General features: G+C 51.3%; 1 protein-coding gene across 2 annotated transcripts in view; it reads left to right on the top strand.

The window, feature by feature from the left end:
* Nucleotides 1-18,143: 18,143 nt before the first annotated feature.
* The window catches only part of CORO1C (coronin 1C), an 87,446-nt gene continuing 83,131 nt past the window's right edge, over nt 18,144-22,458 (top strand). Inside the window, exon 1 of one of the 2 annotated variants that reach the window (XM_051835883.3) lies at nt 18,144-18,242. The gene's annotated coding sequence lies outside the window, so the exon portion shown is untranslated. Of the gene's footprint in view, nt 18,243-21,486; nt 21,512-22,458 lie in introns of those variants that run through there. The other variant, XM_089322879.1, reaches the window with a different exon arrangement.

The raw sequence follows: 22,458 nt of genomic DNA, 5'->3' as shown, positions 1-22,458 counted from the left end.
CAACGGCCAGAGCTGGGCCCATCTGAAGCCAGGAGCCAGAAGCTAGATGTAGGGAGAAGTAGATGAGGGAGGTGTGGCACGCAGAAGTTAGGCCACGCACTGGTATGTGACTCAGCCAAGATTAAAACTCAGGCAGTCTGAGAGCTTAGTGTAGGCTGTTTAACTTTTACCTCGGAAGCTTTGCATCCCCTTGATGGAGTTTGGCGGAGGAGACCAGACGGTGCAAATACAGCGCTGAACCCAGTGCCTGCAACGTAGGGCACACTCAGGAGAGGGAGGCGTAGGGGGCTTGATTGTTCTTCTTCCTATTCTTGTGCAAGGAAAGCGTTCATCCATTCATACGTCTTCTAGAAGGGTCATGCAGCTGTGGCCCCTTTGCTGGCCTTCAGATGCACAGAGCGGATGACGGGGACCTGGTGGAGTCAGACGCACCCTTGGTGTTTTCTTGAAGGGTCTGCCTTCTCTGGCTGGCTGTGTGGCTCTCCACCCCGTGCACCAGGCTGGGGGGATTTCTGCAGAGCTTTTGAGCAGCTGATTGTGGGTCTGATGGGCCCGTGAGGCCAAGGTCATGGCCCAGGCCTTCCAATGGGTCCCTGAACTGAACACAGCCCTTGCCCTATCAGTTGTCTCCCTCGTGCGTGGCCCGGCCCCCCGGGAGCTGCGGATGCAGCAGGGACCTCATGACATGGTATAGGGGAGAGCATCTGAATGTTTGGTTCCACGGCCCTGGGTAGACTTCCCTGAACTTGTTTCTTGATCTGTCAAGTGGGAGGATAAGGGTCATGTCCCAGCCACCTACTGCTCTGCAAAATGGCCCCAGAGTGTGAGAGGCCTATGACAATACATATTGGTTTTCATACCATTATGGGAGTTGGCTTGGCTAAGGGCTTTCTTTTTTTAAGATTTATTTATTTGAAAGTCAGAGTTACACACAGAAAGAAGGAGAGGCGGAGAAAGAGAGAGGTCTTCTACCCAATGGTTCACTCCCCAACTGGCCAAAAGGGCTGGAACTGCGCCAATCCGAAGCCAGGAGCCAGGAGCTTCTTCCGGGTCTCCCATGTGGGTGCAGCAGCCAGAGGACTTGGGCCATCTGCTGCTTTCCCAGGCCATAGCAGAGAGCTGGATCAGAAGTGAAGCAGCTGGGACTCGAACTGGCACCCATATGGGATGCTGGCACTGCAGGCAGTGGCTTTAACCTGCTATGCCACAGCACCACCCTTAGCTAAGGGCTTTTTCTTGCCTCTGTGGTCAGCCCATGGCTGATCTAGGGTGTCCCCCTCATGTGTCTGCTGGTTGGCAGCTGCTGGCTGGGGTGATGGGGTGCAGCTGGGCCTCACGTCACCCGGCAGGACAGCCTGAGCTGCTTCATTTGCTGAGGTTCAAGTGCTCCAGGCTCAAGCTCTCCGCAAGCCACTGTGTCACCATGCCAGTATCCCATTGGCTCAGACATGGCCCAGGGCAAGCCCACAGTCAGGGAGGAAGGCAACACGACAGACCTGGCTACAGGGAGGAGAATAATTTAGTAATGTGTGTGGCCCCTTCTGCAATTCACCACCGTGGCCCTGGCAGAGATATTGAGAAGAACAAATGGAAAGTGGCAGGGTTCCGAGCAAGAATAAAAATAATGGCAAGTATTTGTTGGCACACAGGAGAGACTTAGACATGTTGCCAGAACAATCTTGACTTCCTAGGTGGAGAATTGCGAGGCAGAGAGGTTGAATAACTTACATGGGGTCTGGGGGCAGCATTGTGGTACAGCCAGTGAAGCCACCACTCATGACGCCAGCATCCCATATTGGAGTGCCAGCTGCAGTCCTGTGGGGAGCAGGGCCTGTCTCCCGCAACATGGCGAAATAAGTACTGAGACTACCGAGACTAGACTAGACCACTGAGACTATTAAGACTAACTCCATGCATCTGATCTCCCATCATACGGCGCTGAGAGTAAACAAATCTTACACAGCTGCTTCGTTAATTAGCTGATTCCTGACCCAACCCCTTAAAAGGGGGAGAGAGACAACATACGCAGCCGTGCCCCCTCCCCCGAGAGAGTCGGTCGGAGAGCTCGTTGGTGCCGCTCCTCCACGAAAGTGGGGGAGCGGCGGGGGTGCCACTCCTCCGCGGAGGCGGGGGAACGGCAGCAAACCCGGGAAGGGCCAGGGAAAGAAAGCAGCGCCTGGTCCGGTGCCGCTCCTCTGCTCGCAGGGGAGCTACACAGTCCTGGCTGCCCAACTTCCCATCCAGCTCCCTGCTAACGCAGCGGAGATGGCCCAGTGGAGCCATCTGGATGGAGTTCTGAGCTCCTGGCTTCAGCCTGGCCCAGTCTTAGCTGTTGTGACCTTTTGGAGAGTGAACCACTGGATGGAAGATCTCTGTCTCTGTCTCTCACTGTTAAATGCATACATACATACATACCTCTTATTACAGAGAATAACTTACCTAGAGTTACACAGTGAATTAGTGAGAGCTACACTTCAAACGCAGAGCTGATTCCCAAGTTCATGTTCACGGCAGCCCCTTCTGCCGCCTTCCCAGCACATGTAACAAAGTTCAAACATGAATAGGAATAAATGGGAGCCCCTCCCCGGGCTGCAAGCTCGGTTTCCCCCCTCCTACCACGAAGATGTGGCTTCATTTGCAGGAAGACAGCACACTGCTGTGCTCACCGTCTGTATACAGGGTTCAGTGCAGCTGAGCCTGGCATCAAGTGGGAACCAGAGAGCAATTTTGGGCATGAAAGACATCGCCCCCTATTCCCGTAGGAAGCTGTAGATGCATGCAGACCTGGAGAGACAGCTGCTCCGGGTCCCACGTCGCGTATACTTCCTTTCTGCCACTCACAATATTGGTGGAAGTGTTTCCATCTCAGTGTTCCTTTGGGAAAAGCCATTTGCTCGTCTCTCGGAGAAGGGTGGGGGTGCTCCACTCGGGAGAGAACAGACGACCTTACATCCAGCTCCCCTGCTGGGCCAGGCTGCGGCTGATGGGGGCTGTGATGGGAACCCGCCCAGGAGAAGGGGACAGTTTTCCAGGCACCTGAAGGAAGCGCTCTGCTGTCCCCAGAGCTGGCCTGGAGCTGCGTGGCGGAGTCGCAGGAACTGGAGATTTGTTGAATTGGATTCTATTCTTTTGTTTATACTGGAAAGTTTCCATAATTTATTTATTTATTTTATTTTTATTTTTTGACAGGCAGAGTGGACAGTGAGAGAGAGAGACAGAGAGAAAGGTCTTCCTTTGCCATTGGTTCACCCTCCAATGGCCACCGTGGCCGGCACGCTGTGGCCGGCACACCACGCTGATCCGATGGCAGGAGCCAGGTGCTTCTCCTGGTCTCCCATGGGGTGCAGGGCCCAAGCACTTGGGCCATCCTCCACTGCACTCCCTGGCCACAGCAGAGAGCTGGCCTGGAAGAGGGGCGACCAGGACAGAAGCCGGCGCCCCGACCAGGACTAGAACCTGGTGTGCCGGCGCCACAAGGCGGAGGATTAGCCTAGTGAGCCGTGGCGCCGGTGAAAGTTTCCATAATTTAAAACAACAACGGGGGCAGGCTTTGTGGCACAGTGGGTTAAACTGTTGCTAGGGACACCACATCCCATGTCGGAGTGCTGGTGTGGGGCTCTGCTGAGGTCATCCAACGGTGAGTTTGGGCCTAGGGTCTTGATAGAATAGCTCAAGTTTCTAGAATTATTTCCCATACCCCCATTTTTTAAAAAGGCTGATACATTTTATGATCTCTAACCATTGAATTCTGTTTGCAGAAAAATTACTGAATATGGAAGAGGAAATGTGGAAAGGAAACATACCGATTGTGAGAAGCTGTATGTGTTGACATGACTGAGCCACTGCGTGCCCAGGCGACTGCTTAAACATCGTGTTGGGGTGTGTCTGGGAAGATGCTTCCAGAAGACATTCACACTGAACTTGGTGAACCTCCCCAAAGCAGGTGGAAACCAGCTAAGCTGTCGAGGACCTCTCTAGATCAAGAAGGCCAAGGAAGGCAGCCCTGATTCTAACCCTTTCCCCAGACATCATCTCCCTCCCCGGAGCGGAGGCTCTGTCTGTCTGCAGAACTCCTGCTCTCTGATCTGCTGACTCGGGTTGGAGTCCACACCGTCGGCTCTCTGACCTCAGCCCCTACCTCGAGATTTATTGATTGATTTGAAAGAAACAGAGAGAGAGAGAGAGAGAGAGAGAGAGAGAGATATCAATCTTCCATCTGCTGGTTCACACCACAATGGCCAAAATGGCCAAAGCTGGCCCATGCTGAAGCCAGGAGCTAAGAGCTACACGGGTGGCAGGGGCCCAAGTACCCAGGCCATCATCTGCTATTCTCCCAGACACGTTGGAAGAGAGCTGGCTGGGAAGTGGAGCAGCTGGGACTCAAACTCCGATGTAGGATGCTGGTGTCAGGAGCAGAGACTTAGCTGTGCCACAATACCGGGCTCTGAGTCTCCAGTTTGCAGACAGCAGGTTGTGGAACTGCTCAGCTTACACACACACACGTGTGCACACACACACACACACACACAGGGACACATACATACATGTATGCACACCCATATACACATACATACATACATACACAAATGCACACAACACACATACACATGCATACACACATCCAGACATAAACACAAGTGCACACATATATACACATGCACACACACACACGCATACACACACACACACCAGTTCTGCTTCTCTGGAGCACCCTGTGACATATCCCTAATTCTTTTTTTTTAGGATTTATTTATTTATTTGAAAGTCGGAGTTACACGGAGAGAGGAGAGAGAGGCAGAGAGAGAGAGGTCTTCCATCCGATGGTTCACTCCCCAATTGGCCACAACAGCCAGAGCGGTGCCAATCCGAAGCCAGGAGCCAGGAGCCTCTTCCAGGTCTCCCACGCAGGTACAAGGGTCCAAGGACTTGGGCCATCTTCTACTGCTTTCCCAGGCCACAGCAGAGAGCTGAATTGGAAGTGGAGCAGCTGGGTCTCGAACCGGCATCCATATGGGATGCCGGCACTTCAGGCCAGGGCGTTAACCAGCTGCGCCACAGCGCCAGCCCCGACATATCCCTAATTCTAATCCTATCCCCCAGACATCATATCCATTACAGCAGGTGTGTGCATTTCGTCAAAACGGTCTCACTGTCTTCCGACCTGCCTTTTCCATGTCACAACACAACTGGGGATATTTTTACACTGCATTCAGTAGCAAATCTCCTTCCACAAAATCCTCTTATTTTTCTTGATTAAGAAACTTCCAGTAGCCAGTATTGTTTGGTAGTGGGTTAAGCTGCTGCCTGAAATGCCAGCATCCCATATGAGCACTGGTTCAAGCCCTGGCTGCTCCACTTCCTATCCAACTCCCTGCTAATGTGCCTGGGAAAAAGCAGAGGATGGCCCAAGTGCTTGGACCCCTGCACTCACGTGAGAGACTCAGATGGACTTCCTGACTCCTGGCTTTAGCCTGGCCCAGCCCTGGCCATTTGGAGAGTGAACCAGCAGTTGGAAGACACCCCCCCTTCTCTCTCTCTCTCCTTCTCTCTCTCTCTCTCTCTGCCTTTCAAATAAAATAATCTTTTTTTATGGAAACTTCCTAAGCTCCCTGGGACCTGGGAAGAGGCAGGTGTCATGAAGGGAACAGACGGATGTCACACTCTTTGCTTCTGTTGAACCATGGTCCTTTACAGTCTTCCCTGGGGGCATAGACAGTGGAGATCATGGGCTGGCCTCCCGAGGGGCGAGCTCCGAGGGTGGGGGCTGCGAAGTCACCTGTGTCTCCAGGATGTGGTGCAAACATTTTAGCGGCTCCTCATTCTCTGCAGTGTGCAGGCTTAGCCTGTCCTTCAGATCCTGCCCCCCGTTTTACAGCGTTCTTTCCAGTGGCTGTGGGGTGTGTGTGTTGGCGGGGGAGGGGGTTGACGCAGCTCCTCTCATCAGGCAGAGAGAGCTGTTCCTGCAGCCAGCAAATGTGGCATGCGTTCTTCCACATACACAGTTGGTGCTTACTGCCTGTGGGCACCGTATTTGCAAATTCACGCCCTTGCCTGTGGGAGGCGCTGTGGGTAAAGCCTGCACTTGGAACAGCGGCGTCCCGTAGCAGACAGAGCACCAGTTAGAGCCCTGGATGCTCCTGAGCCCTGCAACGTGCACCTGAGAACGCCACAGGTGAGGCTCCAAGTCCAAGGGCCCCAGTCACCTACACTGGAGACCCAGATGGAATTTCAGGCTCCTAGCTTCAGCCTGGCCCAGCCCTGGCTATTGCTGCCATTGGCAGGGTAAATCAGTGGATGGAAGATCTCTGTCTGTCTCTCTCTGTAACTCTACCTCTCAAATAAATGAATGAATCTTTAAAAAAAAGATCTTGTGAGCTAAAAAGCCATCTTTATTTATAAAGGACCCAGTTTCAAGTATTTTGTTATAGCAACAGAAAACAGACTAATACAAGGATACTTCAGAAAGTTCCTGGAAGGTGGAATGAAATGCTAAATTTATTTGGTGTCAAAGTGTTTGAAATCCATGCATGGGTTTTCTGTATTTTCCACAAAGCTTTTGAGGACCCCTTGTAAGAGGTAATTAGTTCCTTGGGGTGGAGCCTTAGTGATTGGGATTAGTGCCCTGATAATAGGGACCCCAGAGAGACCCTCACCTCTTTGACTGGGTGAGGACGCGGTGAGACAGCACCCTCCATGAAACGGGAAGCGGGCCCTTACCTGACTGCGCATCTGCAATGGGCTCAGCTTCCCTGCCCCAGGACCCATCCAGGACACCGCCTGCCATTCACTCATCATGGTTCCAGAACTCCGGGGGGTGACAGTTCCTCCAACTGACCTTGCTGTTGGTGACCTTGGCAGTGTTGAGAGCACCGGTTGTGTACTTTTGGGATGTTCTCCATTGGAATTATTTTTAAATGTGATACTTTTTATATAAATCTTTCTTTATCATTTAATTTCACTTTATTTGAAAGGCAGAGAGACACACAGAAAAAGGAAGGAAGGGAGGGAGGGAGGAAGAAAGGAAGAAAGGAAAGAAAGGAAGAAAGGAAGAAAGGAAGAAAAAGAAAGGAAGGAAGGAAGGAAGGAAGGAAGGAAGGAAGGAAGGAAGGAAGGAAGGAAGGAAGGAAGGAAGGGAGGGAGGGAGGGAGGGAGGGGCTGGTGCTGCGGCATAGCGGGTAAAGCCACCACTTGCAATGCCGGCTTCCCATATGGGCACCGGTTCAAGTTCCATCTGCTCCACTTCCTATCCAGCTCTCTGTTACGGCCTGGGAAAGCGGTAGAAGATGGCCCAGGTCCTTGTGCCCCTGCACCCACATGGGAGACCTGGAGGAGGCTTCTGACTCCTGACTTCTGGCTTTGGATCAGCACAGCTCTGGCCGTTGCAGCCAACTGGGGAGTGAACCAGCAAATGGAAGATCTCTGTCTCTCTCTCTCTGCCTCTCCTCTCTCTGTGTAATTCTGCCTTTCAAATAAATACATAAATCTTTTTAAGAAGTTATTTATTTATTTTTATTTGAAAGTCAGAGACAGAGCAGACAGAGAGAGAGAGAAATTGTCCATCGTCTGGCTCCCTCCTGAATGCACACACTCCTGAGGCTGGGCTAGGCTGAAGCCAGGAGCCAGGAGCTCTACCTGGGTCTCCCATGTGGGTGCCAGGGACCCAAGCACTTGAACCATCGTATGTTGCCTTCCATGGAATGCATTAGGAGGAAGCTGGAATCAGGAGCAGAGCAGGGACTGGAATGCAGGCACTATGATATGGGTTGCAGGAATCCCTAGAGTATCTTAACTGCTATGCCAAATTCCTGCCTCCCCAAAAAAGGCATTTTAAAAGATCACCACTGGGGCTGGCACTGTGGCGCAGTAGGTTAACACCCTGGCCTGAAGCACCGGCATCCCATATGGGCGCTGGTTCTAGTCCCGGTTGCTGCTCTTCCAGTCCAGCTCTCTGCTATGGTCTGGGAAAGCAGAAGAAGATGACCCAAGTCATTGGGCCCTGCACCCACATGGGAGACCCGGAAGAAGCTCCTGGCTCCTGGCTTCAGATCAGCAAAGCTCCATCTGTCGCGGCCAATTGGGGAGTGAACCATTGTATGGAAGACCTTTTTCTGTGTAACTCTGACTTTCAAATAAATAAATAAATCTTTTTTAAAAAAAAATCACCATTGAGTTAATGCCTGGCAAATTGGTAATAGAGCCTGGTAAGCAGTTGGTGCTGAGTAAGTACCAGCCCCACCACAGTACTTATTTGTGCCAAAGATCTGTGGCAGGTGTGCTTGCAAACATAAGCTCAGGTGAGCATTCCCCCCCAGGGAAGAGCTGAGAAACCTGAGGCCCACAGAGCTGATGTGACCTGCCCAGGATCGCAGATGGCAGGGCCAGTTGTCACACCAGAGCTCCCACCATCAGTCTAATCTGTGATGGCTACTGGGCACGGACTCTACCGGCAGCATGGGCCAGCCCCAGTGCCAAGTGTGCAACCTGCCTGGTCTCATGGCTGCCCCCACAGCACCATGAGATGCTGTTGGAGAGGCCGTCTGGGAGGAGTGGGGACTTTATTCCAACAGGTGGCTCGAGGCCCTTTCCCCTGGTTCAGTGGAGGCCAGGTGGGGCGTCTGGATTTTCACCCCCACCTGACACTGAAGAGGACCTGCTCCTCTCTCTCCCTACTGGTGATGGCAGAGGAAATATAACGCAGAGTCAGGACTTTCCCAATTGCCCATGGTGTCCTCCTGGGAGACATGAATGAGGTGCTTGAGCCTCCTAAGGGCTGCATTAGCAGGAAGCGGGAGTCAGGGGCTGGAGGCAAGTATCACACTCAGGCACTGCTCTCTGGGACATGGACATCTAACCCCTTGGCCGCAGTCTCCCCACTACATTTGCATGCTGCAAGGCTGAATATTTCCTACCTATGTCAAGAACAAGGTGAGTATTTTTTTTTCACTATTTATTCAACATAGTGCTGCAGGTGATGGCCAGTACAATAAGGCAAGAAAGGGAATAAAAGGCATACAGATTGAAAAGGAAAAAAAATTAAAATTGTTTATATTTGCAGGTGACATGATCATCAAACCCTAAGGAATCTACACTAATGAGTTCTGTAATGCCCAAGGATATAAGATGTACAGATAAAGATCAATTACATTTCGATATACTAGCAATGAACTCACAGACCCTGACATGAAATATATAATGCTATTTACAATTACTCAAAATTTACCTGTAGATCTAACAAAGCAAGTCTGGGACTTGATACACAAAACTGCACAATACAATGAAACAAATCAAGGATCTAAACAAATGGAGAGACAAACTGCGTTCATGGATTGGAAGACAACATGGTAAAAATGTCAGCTCAGCCCAAGCTGATTTACAGCTTTAACACAACTACTGTCAAATTCTAGCAAGAATGTTTTGTAGATACAGACAGGCATATTCTAAAATTTATATGAAATGGCAGAGAAACTAGAATAACTGCAGCAATTTTTAAAGAGAATAAAATGAGAGAAAGCAGTCAGTCCAATTTCAAGATTTATTATCCAGCTGCAGTAGCCAGGGCTCTGTGACAATGGTGGAGGTACAGATCAGTGGAACAGAACCTGGGAATAGATCCACACAAATATGCACACCTGGGTGTGTGTGTGTTTAAAAAAATTATTTATTTGAAAGGCAGAGTTACAGAGAGGGAAAAACAGAGAGAGAAGGGTTGTTTATCTACTGGATCACTCTCCAAATGCCTACAATGGCCAGGGGTGGGCCAGGCTGAAGCCAAGAGCCAAGAACTCCATCTGGGTCTCCCATGTGGGTGGCAGAGGCCCATGGGCCACCTTCTGCTGCTTTTCCAGGTGCATTGGCAGGGAGCTGGGTCTGAAGCTGGGGAAGCTGGGACTTGAACTGGCGCTCGTATGGAATGCTGGTGTTGCTGGCAATAGCTTAACCCGTGGCAGCACAACATGGCCCCCACCCACCTGATTTTTTGACAAGGGTGCCAGCTTGATTCGATGGAGGAAAGTGCTTTTTCAACAAATTGTGCTGGAGGGATGGTATATCTGCAAGCACAAGAAATGAACGTCAACACTAAGTCACACTTTCCATAAAAATTAACTCAACTTGCATCACAGACTTAGGTGTGTAATGTAAAACTACAAGGTGTTCAGTAAAATCATAAGACAGGGTTGATGTTTAGCACCTTGGTGAAGACCCTGGAATGACTGCACCCCTTAGCAGAGTTCCTCAGATAGAGTCCTAGCTCCACTTCTGATCTAGCCTCCTGCTAATGTACACCCAAGAAGCAGTTCTTGGATTCCTGTGATCCACATGGAAGACCTGGATGGAATTCTTGGCTCTTGGCTTTAGTCTGGCCTAATCCTAGCTGTTGTGGGCATTTTGGGGAGTGAACCAGCAGATGGAAGCCCTTTCTCTCTCTCTCTCTCTCTCTCTCTCTCTCTCTCTCTTTCAAATAATAAATCATTTTTTTTAAGACAGTAGTTGGGACACCTGTGTCCCATATCAGAATGCCTGGGTTGGGCCAGCGCCGCGGCTCATTAAGCTAATCCTCCGCCTGTGGCGCCGGCATCCGGGTTCTAGTCCCGATCAGGGTGCTGGATTGTGTCCCAGTTGCCCCTCTTCCAGTCCAGCTCTCTGCTGTGGCCCGGGAGTGCAGTGGAGGATGGCCCAAGTGCTTGGGCCCTGCAACCACATGGGAGACCAGGAGAAGCACCTGGCTCCTGGTTTCGGATCAGCGCGGTGCCCCGGCCATGGTGCATCGGCTGCAGCAGCCATTGAGGCGGTGAACCAACAGATAAGGAAGACCTTTCTCTCTGTTTCTCTCTCTCACTGTCCACTCTGCCTGTCAAAAAAAAAAAAAAAAAAAAATGCCTGGGGTTGAATCCTGGCTCTGCTCCCAACTCTAGCTTCCCACTAATGCATGTTCTGGGAGACAGCAGGTGGTGGCCCAAGTGGTTGAGTCCCTGCCACTCACATGGGAGTGAAGTGGTTCCTGGACTGGCCTGACCCAGCCCTGACTATTGCAAGAATTTGAGGAGTGACCTGGCAGAGAACTCTCTGTCACTCTGGCTTTTAAATAAAATAAATAAATAAATAAATATGAATCCAAGGAAAGTATAGAAGAAAGTATATAGCATACCAGAAAAATACTCTTATATCAGACACCAAAAGCATGATCCATAAAAGACAAACAAATTGAAAAATTGGACTTAATCAAAATTAAAAACATCTTCTTGGTGATAGACTCCACTAAGATGAGCAGGGGCCGGCGCCATGGCTCACTTGGTTAATCCTCTGCCTGTGGTGCCAGCATCCCATATGGGTGCTGGGTTCTAGTCCCAGTTGCTCTTCTTCCAGTCCAGCTCTCTGCTATGGCCTAGGAAGGCAGTGGAGGATGGCCCAAGTGCTTGGGCCCTGCACCCACATGGGAGACCAGGAGGAGGCACCTGGCTCCTGGCTTCAGATCAGCGCAGTGCCAGCTATAGTGGCCATTTGGGGAGTGAACCAATGGAAGGAAGACCTTTCTCTCTGTCTCTCTCTCTCTCTCTCTCACTGTCTACAGCTCTACCTGTAAAATAAATTAAAAAAAAAGAAAAAAAAAAGATGAGCAAATTACAGATGGGAAAAATATTTGCACACCATATATCTGACAAAAGATAAGCATGTAAGCTAGACAAGGGACTTTCAAAACTCAATAGTAAACAAACAATAAAACTCCAAACAGTTCAAATAGAAAACAAACAAAAGACATGAAGAGACATATAAACATGAAAAGGTATTCAATATTATTAGCTGTCAAGAAATGTGAATTGAAATCACAATGAGATGTCATTATATACTTAATGGAATGGCTAAGAAATACAATAGAATGATAACACCAAATGCTGGCAAAGATGTGAAGAAACCAGGTCACTCAGGTTGCTGGTAGGTGCAGGTGACAAATGGCACAATCACTCAGGGAAACAGGTTAGCAATTTCTTCACATACTAATTACACAGTTGCCATACAACCCAGCAACTGTGCTGCTAGGGGTTTTTCAGAGCGGGAAGCTATGCTCATGCAAAAACCTGTACATGAATGGTGATAATGTGTAGAGCAGCTTTACTTATAAAAGCCCTAAACTGGAAAGACCCTGGATGTCCTTCAGTGGGTGAAAGGTTAAACATACCATGGCACGGGAGTCCACACTAATCAGGAACACCCTATTCAAGCGTGCAGCAACCTGCATGCTTCTCTAGAGATTTATGATGCATCAAAAAAAAAAAGCCAACCCCCAAATGCTACATACCATACAATTCCAATTACGTAACATTGCTGAGAGTTATGGAAACACAGAGCAGATGAATGGGTGCCAAAACTTAGAGCCCGTGAGATCAGGACGGAAGTGGGTGGGGCTTTAGAATAGCAACAAGAAGGATCCTTGTGGGAATGGAAATTTTGTGTCTTGACTGTATCAATATCGAGATCCAGATTATTACATTGTATTATAGTTTTGCAAGATTGTTATTATGGGGAGAAGCTGGGTAAAGGATACATGTGATCTCTTTGTATTATTATTATTTTTTTGACAGGCAGAGTTAGACAGTGAGAGAGAAAGAGAAAGGTCTTCCTTCCGTTGGTTCACCCCTCAAATGGCCGCTATGGCTGGCGCTGTGCTGATCCGAAGCCAGGAGCCAGGTGCTTCCTCTTGGTCTCCCATGTGGGTGTAGGGCCCAAGGATTTGGGCCATCCTCCACTGCCCTCCCGGGCCACAGCAGAGAGCTGAACTGGAAGAGGAGCAACCAGGACAGAATCCGGTGCCCCAGCTGGGACTAGAACCCAGGGTGCTGGCACCGCAGGTGGAGGATTAGCCTAGTGAGCCGCGGTGCCGGCCTCTTTGTATTATTTTTTATACCTGTTGTGAATCTGTAATTTCCTCACAGTAAAAATTTTGATTAAAAAAGGTATCCCATCTGTAGATGGTCATTTAGCACTTTTCCTGTTTTGCAGAATGAAACACTCAAAGCAGAAAGAACCCAGATTTATCAATGCAGGATGAGTTTTTCTTTATTAATTTGGGGGGCAGGGGAGAGAGAGAGAAACAGAGAGAGAGAGAGACAGAGAGAGAGAGAGAGAGGTCGAGCTTGTATTCACCAGTTCACGCCCCAAAATGACTGCAATGGCCTAGCTTGGAGGTTGGGGGGGGGCCTAGCTTGGAGATTCAGGGTGGCAAAGCTTGGAGCCAGGGACTCAAGCCAGGTCTTCCAATGAGTGTTAGGGACCAGCTACTTGAGCCATCCCTGATGCCTCTCAGGGTGCTTATTAGCAGGAAACTGGAGCCAGAAGCCAGAGCGGAGAACTGAACCCAGGCATTCTGATGTGGGGTGTGGGCACGCACAGGGTTAATTCATCCCACACCAACTGTGAGACCAAAAGCCCCCATCCCCCAACCCCTGATGGGGGAATTTTCAGATTCTTCAAGCTTTGTCCCCTTCAGTCACTCAATTCAGTCTTGACTACTGAGATTACTCTCGGGGCTTCCGGTCTCTCCTCTCATCTATTTAATATTATTGTTATTTGTTAATGCTTCCACAGGGCTAATTCATCTACTTCCAGGTTGCCCTGGCAACCTAAGACTAATGTCTCCATTTGGTACTGAAAGAAAACGGAAAAATTACGTGCGGAGGAGCCTCTGAATGCAGGCTCCAGGATTCTTTCTCTTCATGCACGAGCAGGTGTATACGTGGGGCTGGGAATTGTGGGGAGCAACTGGGAGCAACTCGGACTAGACTAAGTTACTGGAATTAAGACTTATTCTATACATCTGCTCTCCCACAATATGGCGCTGGGAGAGGAGTAAAAACAGCTTCTACCCAGCTGCCTCTCACCAACTTGACAAGCTGCAGGACCTGCTCCTGATTGGAGGAGAGCAGCGTACTCGGCGTGTGGGCAGCAGAGTTGGGATTGGTGGAAGGACTATAAAGGAGGAGAGAGACAACATGCACCAGGAACATCTAGGGGGAACATCTATCTGAAGGAACACCTGTGCAGCCCCCGAGAGAGCTGGCCGGCGGTGTGCCGCTCCCCTGCGGAAGTGGGGAAAGTGGCCAGGGGGAACCGCCCTTCCACGGAGGTGGAAGGGACAGTAGCCAACCCGGGAAGAACCAGCAGCAAACCCGGGGAGGGCCGAGCAGACGAAAGAACAGCGCAGGGTCCTGTGTTGTTCCTCCACGAAGACGGGGAGCGACAGGGAATCACTCTTGTTTTTCCTGATCACTGAATTCCTCTCCATCTAGCATCTGTCTTTGGTCGCTTTGGAAATTACATCAGCATTTGAGTGCAGGAAAAGGGTCTCAAATCCAGCATCTGAGCTGGGCCCACATCCCTCCTTTTAGGGCCAATGTACACACAGCCAAGGGTTCCTCCAGGCCCATAGAGGGGTTGCTGTAGGTTCGAGAATGGTGAGATGGGGGGGGGGGTGTTACCCAGTAAAGGGTCATGCAGTTTTCCGGCTGTTTCTGGGAGCAGCAGCTCCTGGCTGACTGCATTTGGGGCAGGTGTGGATGAGGCGGTGGCTCCGCACTGCTTCTTAGCTTTGGAAGCTTCCTGGGCAGCGGTCACTTCCAACAACCCAGGGATAAAACTGGAAACTGAGACAGGCACCAGGAAGGAGAAGGCTTTGGGATTTTTCTTTTTCAGTACATTCTCTGGTACTCTGTGGTGTTGTTATCAAGAGGGGACTGGTGTTATGGGAAATTTTATTTTTATTTCCATCACCTAAAGAGGAGGGGTGGGTGTTTGGCTTAGTGGTTCAGACACAGGTTGAGATGCCTGAGTCCCATAACAGAGTCCCTGGGTTCAAGTCCTAGCTGGGCTCCCAATTCTGGCTCCCTGCTAATGCAACAGTGATCGCTCAAGTAGTTGGGCTTGCCCCTCATGGTGAGTGAGTGAGTTCCTGGCTCTTGGCTTCAGTCTGGCTCATCTTGGCTGTTGCAAACACTGGGAGAGTGAGCCAGTAGTTGGGAGCTCTCTCTCCTCTCTCTCTCATCTCTCAAATAACAATAATAGTAAAATAATGATAAGAATAAAACAAACAAACAAACAAAAAAAAACAGAAGAAAGAGGAGGAGGAAGTCAGCATATTTTGAGCACCTACTGTGTGCTCAGCACTGTGTTGCCTTCATCCATCAAATCAGATCTCCCGACTCTTCAGAACCACCTCCTGAAATCAGCTTTTGCATGACTCTCACTGTGCAGATGAGGAGAGTCGGGCTGAGTGAGCAAAAGCGGCTCACCCAGAGTTGCAGAGTGAGTCAGTGGTGAGGTCCCATTTTAAACCCAAGTCTGTAGAATCCAAAGTCCACAGTTTTTTTTTTTTTTTTTTTTATTTTTTTGTTTTGTTTTTGAATTCTGTTATGCTGCCACGGAAGCAGTTAAAAGTAACGACTCACTGGCTAGGAGTGTAGGGTCTGCAATTAGATGGCTGTGCGTTCCACCTGATTCACGTCGTGTGCCCCTGCACAGGTAATTTAGCTTCTCTGACTCTCTACATTTCTTCACCTTCATGGTTGGGAGTTGAGAATTCTCCCAACAGAGATTGCATAAGACTTTGTCCATACAGCAGTCACATGGTTCCTGACATATACAAACCTCCGATAAAGGCAGATATTATCTGTTTCCAAGGAGTAAGTCAGGGCATCACTCAGCTTTTTGTTACTATAAGCAAAATACCTAAGAGCAGCTACTCAGGGAGGAAGAAGGGTTATTTTGGTGTACACATTTGGGGGTTCACAGTGTCTGATAAGAATGATGCATGGTGGAATGTGTGGGGAAGAAGGATCACAGGCAAGCCCAGAAGGAGAGAGAGAGAGAGAGCGAGAGAGGAGAGAGAGAGAGAGAGAGAGAGAGAGAGAGAGAGAGAGAGAGACTGGGCCTGACTCAGGTCTATATAGCCAGATCTGTTGGGAGAACTGCTCCAGTGCCCTAAAGACGTCCCACTAGGCTTACCTGGATGCCGCAATCACATCAGTCTTTCTTTTTAAGGATTTATTTATTTGAAAGTCAGAGTTACACAGAGAGAGAAGCAGAGGCAGAGAGAGAGAGAGGTTTTCCATCTCTTGGTTCACTCCTGGTTTCCTCCCCAACTGGCCACAACAGCCGGAGCTGCGGTGATCCAAAGCCAGGAGCCAGGAGACTCCTCCAGGTCTCCCACAGGGGTGCAGGGGCCCAAGCACTTGGGTCATCCTCCACTGCTTTCCCAGGCCATAGCAGAGAGCTGGACCGGAAGTGGAGCAGCCGGGACTGGAACTGGCGCCCATATGGGATGCCGGCACTGTAGGCAGTGGCTTTACCTGCTACACCACAGCGCCGGCCCCATTTCTCCACTCAATCCACTAAGCATTGATGTTCATCCACTAACATAAGGCTGTGGGAGGGCAGGCATGTGGTTCAGCAGTTAAGACACTTCTTGGGATGCCTGACTGAGCCCCTGGGTTTGAGTCCAGCTCTGCCTTCCATTCCAGCTCCCTGCTAGTGCACCCAGGGAGACAGCAGATGACAACCAGTGCACCCAGGGAGACAGCAGATGACAGCTCAAGTGCTTGGGCCCCTGCCACCCACGTGGGAGCCCCGGAATCATTTGTGGGCTTCTGGCTTTGCCCCAGCCCAGCCCTGGATGTTGTGGGCATTCGGGGAGTGAAAGTGGATGGACAGTCCCCCCCACCCCCGTCACTGCTTTTCATACAAATAAGAATAAGAAAAAACAAAAACAGAAGACTGGGAAGCGCCCACTACATGGGTCTTTAGGCGACACACAAACAAATGTCCGGAACCTAACAGCTTACTCAGCAGCCTGCCGGGCCATCGCCAAGCCTTTTGTGTCTTCCTCCTCCCAGACCACTCTAAACCCGCGGTGACCACCTGCTTTGTTTAATTAAAGCCAGGGCTCATCACAACAGCGAACTGCCTCCAGCGTCACTTGGCCACCTTTATCTCACCGCAAGGAAGCGAGCGGCAAGCCAGGCCAGGAAGGGGCTGCTCCGAGACAACACGAGACCCGTCCCCTGGCATCCCGCGCCAAAGGTGCCCGGCGCGGTTCTCAGCACCTGCCTACCCCTGGGAGGGAGGGGCTGCTGCTGTCATCCCCATTTCACAGACGCAGAAACTGAGCCCTAGGGAGGACGGGTCATTTGCCGGAGAGCTGCGCTGGTTCCAGCGGATCTTGATCTACCTTTCCGAGGCTGATGCTGAAGAGGAACCCCAGCCCCTGGGCCTGGCTTTGCAGAAGGGGTCTCTGCTTTTTTAACAGAGCGACTCTTGCCACGTTCAGGGCTGGGGCGCCCGCGCCCGGGTCAGGCAGCCGGGCAGCAGCAGCGCTGGTGCCCAGCCATTGCAGGGACTTTGGCCAGGGCAGGAAGGGAGCGGCCTCGGAGGCTCCATTTGTCCTCGTCTGCGGAACGCGCTCGGTCAGTAAGCGGGAGGCTCCGGCGGTGCTGCCCGGCCCCGCGGAGGCCGCCGCGCGCGGGGAGCGACAATGGCCAGGGGGCGCAGGGCTGCGGCGCGCCCGAGGGGGCAGGGGCGGGAATTCGCGAATTCGGGGCGTGGCCTGGGCGACCAGCGCTCAGAGGGACAGTGGGCGGGGCTTCTGGAAGTCGGGAGGCAATGAAAGGGCCGCGGGGCTTAGGGAGCCGGGACGCGGGTTCGAGGGCTTGGCCGGGCAGTGGGCGGGGCTAGGAGGAACTGACGTTCCAGTTTTTTAGCGTTTCTAGGACCGTCTTTGAGAAGCCGGCCTTGCGGAGCCGGGGAATCAGTGGGCGGAGCTCTAAGAACCCCGCTCCAGATTCTAAGGAGCAGTGGGCGTGGCTCGGAGGCGCCTGTGGGCGTGGCCCTGCAGCCACTCAGAGAACTGGAGAGCGGGGCGTGAGCTTGGGCATCGCCTTCCTCCGTGGCCCGCCTGCACAGCTCAGCGCGACCAGAGGGGGCGCCGGGGAGGCGGAGGCGTGGAACGGAGGGTGGGAAGCGGGCTTCCCCTCCGGAAGTGGGCGTGGCGCGCCCCAGCCCCGCGGCCCTGGTTGGCTCCGGCGCGGCGCGGAGGCGGGGCTGGAGCGCGGCGGCAGGGGCGGCGGCGGCTGCCCGTGCCCCTCCCCCGCGCGGCGCTCAGTGCCAGGCGGGAGGCGGCAGCGGTTGGAGGCTTCGCCGGGCTTTGCAGCTGGGACTTCGGCGGCGGTGGCGGCGGCGCCTGAGGCACCTCGGCCCTGGTGAGCGGCGCGCGCTCGGCGGGGCCGCTCGGGAGCGAGCCGGGCGGGCGGACCTGTCCTCCCGGCATGTGCCGGCGCCGGCTGACAGGAGCCGGCGGGGCGAGGGGCAGGGCCCGGTGGCGGGGAGAGGGCTGGAGTGGGCGCGCGGGGCGCGGAGCCTTGGGGCTGGGGGTGCTGCCCGAGGCTCGGGATCTGGGGGGAGGGGAGTTGGGGACAGAACCAGTTGGTCTGGGGGGCCTGAGGCGGGGTCCCTGTGGGGAGGGCTTTCCTGGTCGGCTGAGGAGCCGTGGGCCGAGTGGGGACCGACGGGACGCGGCTGCTCAAGAAAGGTTTCTGGGGGTCGGAGGCCGGCCGCCTGGTTGGGTGCGGTGTTGGGTGGGGAGAGGCCCCCGAGGCTAGGGCGCTGCGCCCCGGGGCGCCAGGCCCGGGGGCGGGGTTTCGGCCGCCCTAGGGAGCGAGTGGGTGGGTGGGGGGTGGGCTGGGGCAGGGCTCACGTGGGGCCGGGGCGAGCTGGGCCCTGCCTGGGAGGGGCGAGGGCGGCCGGCTGGCCTGGGGGGTGCTTGGCTTTGGGCCCCCAAAGGTCTGGGTTGGGGGCCAGGCAGGGCGGGGCAGGGCTAGCGCTGGAGCAACGTGGGTGGGGGCGGCTTGGGAAGTGGCCGCGCCGGGACTGGCGGCTGGGTGGGGGTGGGGGGTGGGGTGGAGAGAGGAAGAACCCGGCCGGGTCGGGGCCCCTGGGGCGCCCGAGGGAGCTGGGTGATTGAGAGATGTGCGCCCCTCACAGCGGAGCCGCTGGCCAGGGACGCTGGGTGCTGGTGGGGCTCGAATCGACTGAGGCCGAAGTCAGATGTTGCGGGTGGCAGTGGACGACCCGAGCCCTCCCGCCCGTCCCCGCCGGCGCACCCGCACCGGCGCGGGGTCTCTCCAAGGATCTGGCGTGCTGGGGGAAGTGGCAGGCTGCGGGGAGAGCCGAGAAGAAAGGGGCTTCCTCTGGCAGGGAGGTGCTGGCCCTGCCGTCCTTTTTTGGGAGTGTTCAAAGGGTTTTGAGCTCTGGAAAAGGAAACGTAGACCTCGCTGCATCGTGGTTTAGAATCGCATCCTATATTTGGCTTTAATGTAGGCTGCCCTTGTTTTGTGGTGCCTGAAGTGCTTGCTCTACATGTTGCAAACGTGGGATTTAGAGTGAGGAGCAAATTGCAAGTTGTTCAGCCTCCCCCAGGAGAGCAAGACACAAAGGCTTTTTTCCTTCTTAAAAGACATTGAAAAAGAAGACAGCGTTTAGAAACTGGTCCCGGCCGGCGAATATATAGTGCTTTAGGAAATAGTTCGCCCAAGGTATTGGGCCCTCTTCTCGCAGCCTTCTTGCCTGGAATTACGTTCCAAGACGGTGGGGTTCTCACTCACTCTATATAATAATGCATCTCATTGTCCTTATGTGGCGGAACTCTGTCCCAACCCCAGGGCCTTCGAGAGTAGACGGAAACGTGATTAAGTCTGAGCAGTTGCTTTGTACCGTCTGTTCAGTGGTGAAGACAAATAGATATCTGTTCAATACTAATTTACTTTTTGCATTCTCTATAAAACCGAATACATGGGCAAAAGTCTGTTTTGGATTTCATTCTATACATTTCAGAAGCTGACTTAAGGAAACTAATATTTTGATTTGGGGTTTGTTTCAAAGTCATGATATTTGAGTGTGAAGTCTTAATAGTCAGCATTGCACCTGACAGTTTGGAAATAGGGAATTGTATTGTATCTTCGGCCTCAAAGTGAAATGTTTCGTGGTAGGTGATGGTTATGTGTCCTGAAGATTGAACCAACACTTGGTATAAAAATCAGATTTTTCTGACAGATCTGGAATGTGCTTTGTCCGTGCTTGTTTTTGATTACTTGTGGAAGACACATTAAAACCTGGTGGATTTTAATATACTTGCCAGTGAATATTACTGCACACAATGCTGAATTTCTCACGATCATTGTTACTTTGCCTGCAGGTTGTGCTAATCAGCATTTATGTCTTTACGTTGAGGTTTAGATTCAGAGTTGGCAAAGAGCATTTTTTAAACATTGTTGAATATTTTTGATGTAAGTTTTATGTTTAAGGCATCTGTCACTTCTGGGGTCCACTCCAGCCATGGGGAGGAGGGTCTGACGCCTCTGATGGAATATTCAAGAGGATTAATTATCAGTTCTCAGTTAAGTAAGTGGGATATGGAAGAGCCCGTTCTTCATGGCAGAATATTCACTTCTTAACAATTCCTTTTGCCACAGACTGGTACTTTAGAAAATATTAGTTGGTAGTTTTACCTTTGACCTCTTTCAGAGGTGGAACAATAATAATTTTGTGGGTGGGGCAGTAGCATATTGGAGTGCTACTTTCTTATGCACGTGGTAAAACCTCTTAAGCTGGTTTTTCCATTTGATGACTTCCCTGGTACCCTAGCCCTGAGTTATGGAAACTCCTTTCTGACGTTGTGAGCACGTCATTTTAAATGTAAGGTGCCTTTTTTGTATGAAAACACAGAATTCTTCATGAATATTTCAGTATGACCCAGTCCCTAGAATGTTAAGTAATAGAGTCTCTCTGGGCTTTCACTGCTCGAGTTCAGGTCCTCTAAAGTGAGTGAACAAGATTCCACATGCAACGCATTCACTTTGTGTTTCAGCAATGTATAATGGAATCTTTTTTGTTTATAACAGATGTACTGAGATATAATTCACATATCATACAGTTCACCCACTTACAGCACACAATTCAGTGGTTTTTAGCATGTTTACAGAGTTATGTGGCTATCACCACAGTCCATTTTAGAACATTTTCATCAACTCCCAAAAGAAACCCCACAGGATTGGTCCTCCCTCACCATCCCCCTCTCTCTTTATCCTGAGGCAGCCCCTAATCTACTTGTTGTATGGATTTGCCTGTTTTAGACATTTTATTTTTTAAATATTTTATTTATTTGAAAGAGTTACAGAGAGAGGTAGAGACAGAGAGAGAGAGAGAGAGAGAGAGAGGTCTTCCATCTGCCGGTTCACTCCCCAAATGGCTACAATGCCAGAGCAAATCCAATCCAAAGCCAGAAGCTTCTTCCAGATCTCCCATGTGGGTGTAGGGGCCCAAGGTCTTGGGCCATCCTCCACTGCTTTCCAGGCACATTAGCAGGGAGCTTGATCAGCAGTGGAACAGCTGGGACTTGAACCAGGGCCCATGTGGTATGCCAGCGCTGCAGGCAAATGCTTTAACCATCAGTGCTGGCCTCTGGACATTTTATGTAAGTGAAGTCATGTGGTGTAGCTTGTATAATTAACATGCTTTTGAGGTTTATGTCTGTTTTAGCAAGTATAGTACCTTATCCTTTTTTTTCTGGTTGAGTAATTCCATTGTGTGGATTTACCATATTTATCCATTTAACAGTTGATGAGCATTTGAGTGTTTCCCATTTTTGGCTATTACGAATGTTGTTGCTGTGAATGTTCAAGTACTGGATTTTGGCAAACATAGGTTTTCATTTCTTGTGAGTATATAGGAGTGAAGTTGCCAGGCCAGATGGTAACTATGTTTAACTGCTGGAGGAACCATGGACTTGGTACTTGGGCCATCCTGCTTTCCCAGGCACGTTAGCAGGGAGCTGGATCAAAAGTGGAGCAGCCAGGACTTGAACTGGTGCCCCTATAGGATGCCAGCATTGCAGGCAGATTTATTTATTTTATTAGAAAGGCAGAATTAGAGAGAGAGAGAGAGAGAGACTAAGAGATCTTCCATCTGCTGATTCACTCCCCAGATGGCCACAATAGTCAGGGCTGAGCCAGGCCGAAACTCCATCTTGGTCTCCCATGTGAGTAGCAGGGACTTGGAACATCTTCCACTGCTTTCCCAGGTGCATTAGCAGGGAACTGGGGCGGAAGTAGAGCAGCTGAGACTCCAGCTGGAGCTCTATGGGATGCTGGCTTCCGAGGTGGTAGCTTAACCTGTTGAGCTACAAAGGCTGGGGAGGGGTGGTGGGAGGGGACCTCATTATGCTTTTGATCTGCATTTTCCTGGTAGCTAATGATGTTGCACACCATCGCATGTGATCAGTGGACGTTTGTGTATCTTCTCTGGAGAACTGTCTTCAGATGCTTTACCCATTTTTTAGTAGGTTGTCTTTATTGTTGAAAGATTTGTTTATGTATCCTAGATGCGAACGCCTTATCAGATACATGACTTAAAATTTTTTTC

Source organism: Oryctolagus cuniculus, chromosome 21, assembly GCF_051225735.1.
Source record: "Oryctolagus cuniculus isolate XC-2025 breed Fujian yellow rabbit chromosome 21, ASM5122573v1, whole genome shotgun sequence".
Lineage (NCBI taxonomy): Eukaryota > Metazoa > Chordata > Mammalia > Lagomorpha > Leporidae > Oryctolagus > Oryctolagus cuniculus.
This window is presented reverse-complemented; position numbering and strand designations above follow the sequence as displayed.